Below are 8545 nucleotides of genomic sequence, written 5' to 3' on the forward strand. Positions count from 1 at the left end.
ATCAGATTTAATAAGACACATTGTTTTAAAAATAGAAAGGAGAGCAACTAAGGAAGGACCCTGACATTAACCTCTGATCTCTACATGCGCACAGCTATACACGTGCAAACAAAAACACACCACAGGAAGGCACACATGAAAGAACGGTGAGGTTTTCGTTTTTTCTTTTTCATTAGGGATACTGAGTTGTGTGTATTCCCAACACTGCTTGGCCCAATTTAAAGCGTGTTTGGCTCCAGCCTGAATGTATTTTAGTTTAATTATGTTTTTGTCACCCCCATTCCCACATATCTAAGTTTCATTGCGTAAAGGAGTTCTGAGTTTTGGTCTGCGTGATGATGGTGTTTTGCAGCTGCCTTTAGCATGCGGTCTGGAAAACCATGCTTCATTCCCGGCGTTGCTGGGATGACGTGCATAGACCACACTTTACAGTCTTGGTCCAGTGACCTGGGGATCCATAAGAGTAGGCTTGACCTTAGGAATTCAAATTCGGACAAGCTTAATGAAACTGACAAAAATCAAAATTATCTGTGAAGTTTACACAAGGTCTTTTAAAGTCATCACCAATATATGGGACTCTGTCAGTTTTTAATTGGTATTTTATTTACATTTAAAATTTTTAATTTATTTGTTCATTTATTTAGAGACAGGATCACACTGGCCCCAACCTCATAAAGATTAACCTGCCTCTGCCTCTCAAGTGCTGTGATCAAAGTTGTGAGCCATCACATCCAACCTGTGTATTTAAAAACAAAACTTTTAAATTATTATCTTATTTTATGTTTTGCTTGCGTGCATGTTGTGCACCTCGTATGTGACTGGTGCCCACTGAGATCAGAAGAAGGTGTCAGATTCCCTAAACGGGAGTTACAGATGGCTGTGAGTCATCAAGTGGGTACTGGGAACAGAACCTGGGTCCTCCGGAAGAGCAGCAAGTACTCTTAACTGCTATGGCATCTCTCCAAATCTTGGCTTGTATAATTTTTAACCTAGCTAAAGAATATTTAAAATGTTTTAATAAGTCAGATGGGGTCCTTGAATGAAAACTTTGTTATTTTGTGGTGCAGGGATGAAACCCAAGACTTCATGACTATAAGGCAAGCCCTCTTCCAGCTCCATCCTGAAAGCCCATTTCAGTTTTACCTTCTCTCTCTCTCTCTCTGTCCATCCATCGATCCATCCATTGATCCATCCATCCATCCATCCATCCGACTCAACCTAATGCCATCCCACAGCATGGGAGAGAAGAACCGGGTCTCATGTAACCATTTGGTGAGGAAATGTCCTTCATGAAACAGGTGACAGGTGACTGTCCTATCTGCTGCTGAGGCTCTGGCTTTGCTTGACAGCAACCGCTCCAAGCATTAAGAATTCTCTGCACAGTGTGCTGGAGTGTGTTTCCAAGGCACCTTCCTACCTTCCTTCTAACCCTAAGCGTTCACGGAGCTTGGAAAAAAATCTCAGTGATGCTCACTTGCTCCATCCATCTCTCTGTGTGTGGACTTACATGTGGACATACGCATGACACAGTGTGCGTATGGAGATCAGCGGACAGCTTACAGGAGCTGATTCTCTTCTTCTGCCATGTGGGTTCTGGACATGGGACTCAAGTGGACAGGCTTGGCAGCTGCAAGCTCTCTCTTCCTGAGCCGGCTCATCATCTGATTCTTTACATCATCTGTCTTCCTACTCGGGCTCATAGTAGTAAGTTCTTGTGCACTCACAGAGTAAGTTGGTGATCTATCCTGAACTCATGTTACCAGCGCTTGTTAATGAATCACTGTTTGAGTGTGATTCCATTGTTAACCAGTTGGCAGTTAACGTTCACCATTCCTCACTCACTATCAGACCTTCTCTGGAATCATCGGCTGAAGAGCCACTCTGTAGTAAGCGCCGCTGACTCAACCTAATGCCATCCCACAGCATGGGAGAGAAGAACCGGGTCTCATGTAACCATTTGGTGAGGAAATGTCCTTCATGAAACAGGTGACAGGTGACTGTCCTATCTGCTGCTGAGGCTCTGGCTTTGCTTGACAGCAACCGCTCCAAGCATTAAGAATTCTCTGCACAGTGTGCTGGAGTGTGTTTCCAAGGCACCTTCCTACCTTCCTTCTAACCCTAAGCGTTCACGGAGCTTGGAAAAAAATCTCAGTGATGCTCACTTGCTCCGCCATTTTCATTCTTGAAGAAGAACTGCTCCACCATACTGCTCTAATTTTTTTCCTGCTTGACTCATGCTGCAGTATATAACCACAGAAGAGGATAATAAGACCCTCAGCATCCTTGGTCTAGATAGAACTAAACTTTCTTTCCTTCCTTCCTTCCTCCCTCCCTTCCTTCCTTCCTTCCTTCCTTCCTTTCTTCCTTCCTTCCTTCCTTCCTTCCTTCCTTCTTTCCTTCCTTCCTTCCTTCTTTCCTCCCTCCCTCCCTCCCTTCCTTCCTTCCATCTTTCACCTACCACCAATCTAAACAATTTACCTCACACTAAGGCTCACACAGAAACTGGAGTTTGGGATGTTTACAAAGTTCTGTTGATCTTTATTGAGTTCCTCCTATACCAAAGGCAGAAAAAATATTAGGTCCAGTGAGACGGTTCGGTGGATAAGGGGCTTACTGCTAAACCTGGAGACCTGAGTTTGATTCCTGGAACCCACATGGTAGATAGAGAGACCTGACTCCTGCAAGTTGTCCTCTGGCCTCATGTATGTTTTGGAATATGCTCATGAGTACACACACCTCCAAACAAATAAGAGTAAGAAAATATAGGATGCCCAGTTAAACTTGAATTAATAAAAAGGAAGTCAGTATAAATATTGCATAAACATACTTAGATTATGATATTAATTGTTTATCTAAATTTAAGTGAGTATCTTATATTTTTATTAAATAAATCTGACAATTTTCTTAAAACATTCCTTCATTTTATCTTTATAACAGTACTCAAATAGGCATACTTACACCCTTACCTTATTTATTTATTTATTTGGTTAACTGATAATCTGATTCAACCGAAGGTCCTTAGCTTATAGAAGTGGGGATTCAAAGTTAAGTTGTCCAAAGTCAAATACTGAACCCAGGCCATGTGTTACAAATAAATGTTGCCCCAAAGAAAAAAAGTAGATGTCAAGCCCCCTATATGCCTCCTGATTTCCAACCTGCAGTGAAGGAACCCAGGCATCCCTACATTACAGCTTGGGCCAAGGAGCTCTCTCCTTTTTTTTTTTTTATATGTGTGTGTGTGTGTGTGTGTGTGTGTGTGTGTGTGTGTGTGTGTGTGTGTGTTGTTGTTGTTGTTGTTGTTTGCAACAGGGTTTCTCTGTGTAGTTTTGGTGCCTGTCCTGGATCTCGATCTGTAGACCAGGCTGGCCTCGAACTCATCACAGAGATCCACCTGCCTCTGCCTCCTGAGTACTGGGATCAAAGGCATGCGCCACCACCGCCTGACTGTTCTCTCCTATTTTTAAAGAATTTTTTTTTTAAATAACTGTGTATGTGTTCATTTATTTACAGTGCTGGGAATTGAACTCAGGATGTCGCTCATCCTAGGCAAGTGCCCTACCATTAAGTACATTGCCCCATTTATTTAATATAGTTTTATTTTTTTCAAATGTACAGCTGGTTGAGCATGTTCATCCTCCTTCGCCAGCAGCCGGGGCATCTCCACCCTTTATGTTTCTGGTGTAGGTTACTTGGGCTCTGTGCTTCAAAACTAGCTTGGTAAGTCCTTTCCTAAGTAGTTCCTAGAGGGCTGCCCCAGCCAAGGAACAGCGCATCGTCAGTCTCTCAGAGCCCACAGCTGGAGTAATAGCTGCAGTTGGGGACCTCCCTATGGAGTTTGTCATAAGTAGCTTTGTCAGAGGCGACTAGATTGCGCGTTTGTCCTGCACTTTACCTTTGGACCACTTCTGTCTGGTCTTGCCCCAAGACTTGTTGACTTCTTTGTCTTTCTTGGCTGGCTTTTCTCTCTCTCTCTCTCTCTCTCTCTCTCTCTCTCTCTCTCTCTCTCTCTCTCCCTCTTTCTCTCTCTCTCCTTCAAGACAGGGTTTCTCTGTGTAGCCCTGTCTGGCCTGGAACTCCCTCTGTAGACCAGGCTGGCCTCCATCCCTGAGGTCCACCCTCCGACCGCTGGGATTAAAGGTGTGCACCGCCACTGCTCTACTCTGGAACCCTTTATTGGGCAGCATGGTAAAGCTCAGAGAGTGGCAACAACCATTGCAGCCTCCCTAAGACGTCAGACAAAGAAAGGACCCCAGCTCTTGTTCTTTGACATAGGGTCCCCTTATGTAGCTCAGGCTGGCCTTGAACTTGTGATCTTCTGTCTGCCTTCTGAGTGCTGATTGTACAAACATCACCACCATGCCTTGCCTCTTATGTAGCTAGAGTTTTCCTGCCTGGCCCACAGTCAGGACAAATCTCTCTCACCCGCCAGTCCCACAGCCGCTCAAACCCGACCAAGTAAACACAGAGACTTATATTGGTTACAAACTGTATGGCCGTGGCAGGCTTCTTGCTAACTGTTCTTACAGCTTAAATTAATTCATTTCCATTAATCTATACCTTGCCACATGGCTCGTGGCTTACCGGCATCTTCACATGCTGTTTGTCATCGTGGTGGCTGGCAGTGTCTCTCTGACTCAGCCTTCCACTTCCCAGCTTTATTCTCCTCTTTGTCCCGCCTATACTTCCTGCCTAGCCAATGGCCAATCAGTGTTTTATTTATTGACCAATCAGCAACACATTTGCCATACAGAACATCCCACAGCACTTCCCCCCCCTTTTTTTTTTCAAAAAGGAAGATTTTAACCTTAACAAAGTAAAATTACATATAATTTGGGAATTTGGGCGTAGCTTCTCTTACTACTTCCTGCCGGAGGGGGGCACTGTAGCTTATGGGGACACAAAGAAAATTTTAGAATTATGGATCCACGAGGCTGTATTGTCTGAGCCAGTTGCCTTCAAACCATTCTGGATGTTGGATCATCTGGGCCATGGTGTCATCGGAGACCTTTCAGGGGGTCTTGGCTGGTCAAACCTGATGTATCTTAATCTGGAACAAATCCATAGCCTCTGGCTTTCTGTGGGAACAAAAGAGACTCTTTTCCAAAGCAACATATCCTTATATCCAAATTTTGAAGTCAAGGTATCTTTAAAATATACATATTGGTTTAACTCAACATCTTTTAGGATCAAATGTTTTTCTGCAGTTAAAAGTCCCAAAGACAACACAATCCAGATTCTCTGTGTAATACTCATCATTACGTGGCTTATTTTTTATATTAATTTTACTGTCTCTTTAAAGACTTTATTTTTTAAAACTATGTATTTGTTTCTATAACTGTATATATCACCTTTTTTGTCTCTTTCAAGCCTATGTATATTTTACACACATTGTAAACTATTACATCTGAATCTGTCTTATTGTGAATCTGTTGCTTTAAACTGTAGCAGCTGTGGCTGCTGGCTCCGCCCACCTCAGCTTCCCATCATGGTGGTGATATGCTGCCAGCTCTGGGAGCTATCGTGGGTCTATGCTTTTATCCAAGCAGCATGTAGCCCAGAAACATCTTTTTTTGTTTTGTACTAGCAAAGGCTAAATCCACCACGCAGCTCAATGTGCCACTTGCAAAGGCCTCATTCCCGCCATACTGCAGGTCGAGCCGCACACTAGGAACCCGCCAGTAACTCAAACCGGCAGCTGCTGCTCATTTGAGAGAGACAATTAGGAAGCTGTTTTTAGCTCCATTTTAGAATCTTTTTTTCTCAGTTTTTAGGTGGAAACTCTTGCCACCACGTTGGACGCCATCTGTAGCTAAAGTTTTCCTGCCTGGCCCACAGTCAGGACAAATCTCTCTCACCTGCCAGTCCCACAGCCGCTCAAACCCGACCAAATAAACACAGAGACTTATATTGGTTACAAACTGTATGGCTGTGGCAGGCTTCTTGCTAACTGTTCTTACAGCTTAAATTAATCCATTTCCATTAATCTATCTATACCTTGCCACATGGCTCGTGGCTTACCAGCATCTTCACATGCTGTTTATCATCATGGCGGCTGGCAGTGTCTCTCTGACTCAGCCTTCCACTTCCCAGCTTTATTCTCCTCCTTGTCCCGCCTACACTTCCTGCCTAGCCAATGGCCAATCAGTGTTTTATTTATTGACCAATTAGCAATACATTTGCCATACAGAACATCCCACAGCACTCTTATTTTTTCAAATGGTTTCACAGGAGGTGTGATTAAGCCAATGTTATATTTAGGGAATTAACTTCTTAAATATAAAACCAAATTTCATATTTACCTCACAAATTTTTTAATTTGGCCTATTTTTTATGTATTTCAAATTACTTTCAGATTTTAGTTCTAGCACATTATAAATTTTGTTCTTGCATTTTTATTGGGCAAAATATTTATTTAGTAGCTAAATTATTTTTGAAGGCTATTTCTGCAGAATGATAGCTTTGAGCTTATTTTAGGGCCACAGAGATTTTGAGAGTTTGGTTTAATCCATGACCTTTCTCTGTGGGAGAGATGGAATGCAAACATCCATGTGATTTTGCACACAATCTCATTTGCCAATACATCAATATATCTAAACTATCATGGGTCCCCAGAATAAGAAGCCATTGCTCGAGAATTTGTAACACTCCATTGCAAAATTTGCTGAAAGTGTTATGGGGATATTAAGCATGGTTACCTCTTCCATGTAACTCCCGAAACCTTGGAAAAGTGAAAGCATCTTTTGCATTATAAAAGTAATTTTTTTTTTGAGAAATAACTAGTCTTGTATGCTCTACTAGCAAAAGTATATTTTAAAAATGTTTTAATCTTGTAAAATGTAAAATCAGCCATTAGTTATGGTTTGGATATAAAACAGCTTCAAAGGCCATCTGTTGGTGGTGTGGAAAGGTGACTGGGTCATGAGGATGATCATTTTATCAACGGATTAACAGCTGGTGAGTCCACAGCCCAATGGGCTATTTGGAGGTGGGGCCTGGGTGGAGGAAGTGAGGAGTCTTCTACTGTACTCTTCCTCCACAATGCCTCAGCCTTGCCACGAGCCAGAAAGGAATGGAGCCAGCCTGCCAGGCACTGTACCCTCTCAAGTTATGAACCCAAAGGAAGCTTCTCTCTTTTAAACCGTTGTCCTCAGTGTGCGTGTCACAGCAACGGAAAGCTGACTGATGATCAACCTTAATCATTTTGCACGCATACTTCCCTACGGTGCCTTACGTGTGTCCACAGTGTGTCTAGCCAGTCTTCAAGATTCTTTTTGTCTTGCAAAAGTAAAACTCCATAGCCATTAGGCGCTAACTCTGGATTTACACTGTAGGGGGTACAAGCTTCTTTGAGTAGCTACTGCTTTGCTTTTCGTATGTATGAATTTGACTACTCCAGGTACTTCCTGTAAGTGGAAGCTTCTGGCATCCGTGTTCCAGGACTGTTTTCTCCTCGGGGTTCATCTATGTTGTTACATATCAGAATCTCTTTTAAGGCGGAATAATATTCCATCGTATGCACGCTTTCCTCTTCGTTTAGCCGTCCACCTGCTGCTGGATACTTAATTTACTGCCACACTTAGCTGTTGTGAATTAGACTGCCATCAGCGTGAGTTTGAGCTTACTCTAAATCTCTTGGGGGAAATCTGACAGTATTGATAAAGTTACTATAGGTTAGTGACTGGTGAGAAAAGGGTCATAAAAGCAAAGATAGCTTAAAGTAGGTATTCACAAGTAGAAAAAAATTAAAACATGTCTATTAGATCAAGTCCAGAGGGGGTTAGCATTAGAGTATCAGTCACATGTGAAAAAATCAACACTCAAGATTTTAAGGAAAGATAAGTTTTCTAGCTTTGCAATCAAGCTGGGGTAGTAATACTGTTGTCCTGGTCACACAGACACTGGAAGGGAATGCTCTCATGTAGAGTCTTAGTGTGTGCCAAGATTTTGGTCTTTATTCCTCATAAACATTGAAAGTACCTAGTGTCATGTCCTATGGTAGAGAGAAAAAGGTAGGCTAAAAGCATCTTAATGTTTTCAGAAAGCAAGGATGTTGTTTAAATGTCAGGATAATGTGACAAGGCAAAGAAGCAAATTTAAAGTCAGACTTGGTCAAATTATATCATTCGAACATTGTCTGTCTGTATCTACTTATATCACTTTCTGTATAATTCTAAATAGTTGAATAATTACATCTATGACAATCCACGAGTCTGTTAAGAGTCCACACAAAAATGAAAATCTACAGGTAGAAAATTCTCTTGCGATTGTGATGTTAAATACAGACTAGTACAACAGAATATGCATAACTTTTCAACTTATTTTAATAAACAAGGGACTATTGGCCTTCCCAGTGTCTGTCTCTTGTGTTAAATGTATGACAGGTACAGATTTGTTGATTCCAAGGCATCTCTCTGCCCATTTGTTTTTATATTTTAACATCTCTGAAACTGAGGCACAGCTTCTACAGGAATGGCAGTCAGTTTGCTGGTTTGTTTTTGAGACAAAGTCTGTTCCCCAGGCTTGGAGTCCTGGATTCAGTCATTCT

General features: G+C 42.1%; 1 pseudogene; it reads right to left on the minus strand.

Moving 5' to 3' along the window:
- Nucleotides 1–3373: 3373 nt before the first annotated feature.
- On the minus strand, nucleotides 3374–7510 carry LOC128100875 (40S ribosomal protein S25-like; annotated as a pseudogene).
- Between the last annotated feature and the right edge of the window lie 1035 nt (nucleotides 7511–8545).

Source organism: Peromyscus californicus, unplaced genomic scaffold (assembly GCF_007827085.1).
Source record: "Peromyscus californicus insignis strain IS unplaced genomic scaffold, ASM782708v3 Scaffold_7__1_contigs__length_154581171, whole genome shotgun sequence".
Taxonomy (NCBI): domain Eukaryota; kingdom Metazoa; phylum Chordata; class Mammalia; order Rodentia; family Cricetidae; genus Peromyscus; species Peromyscus californicus.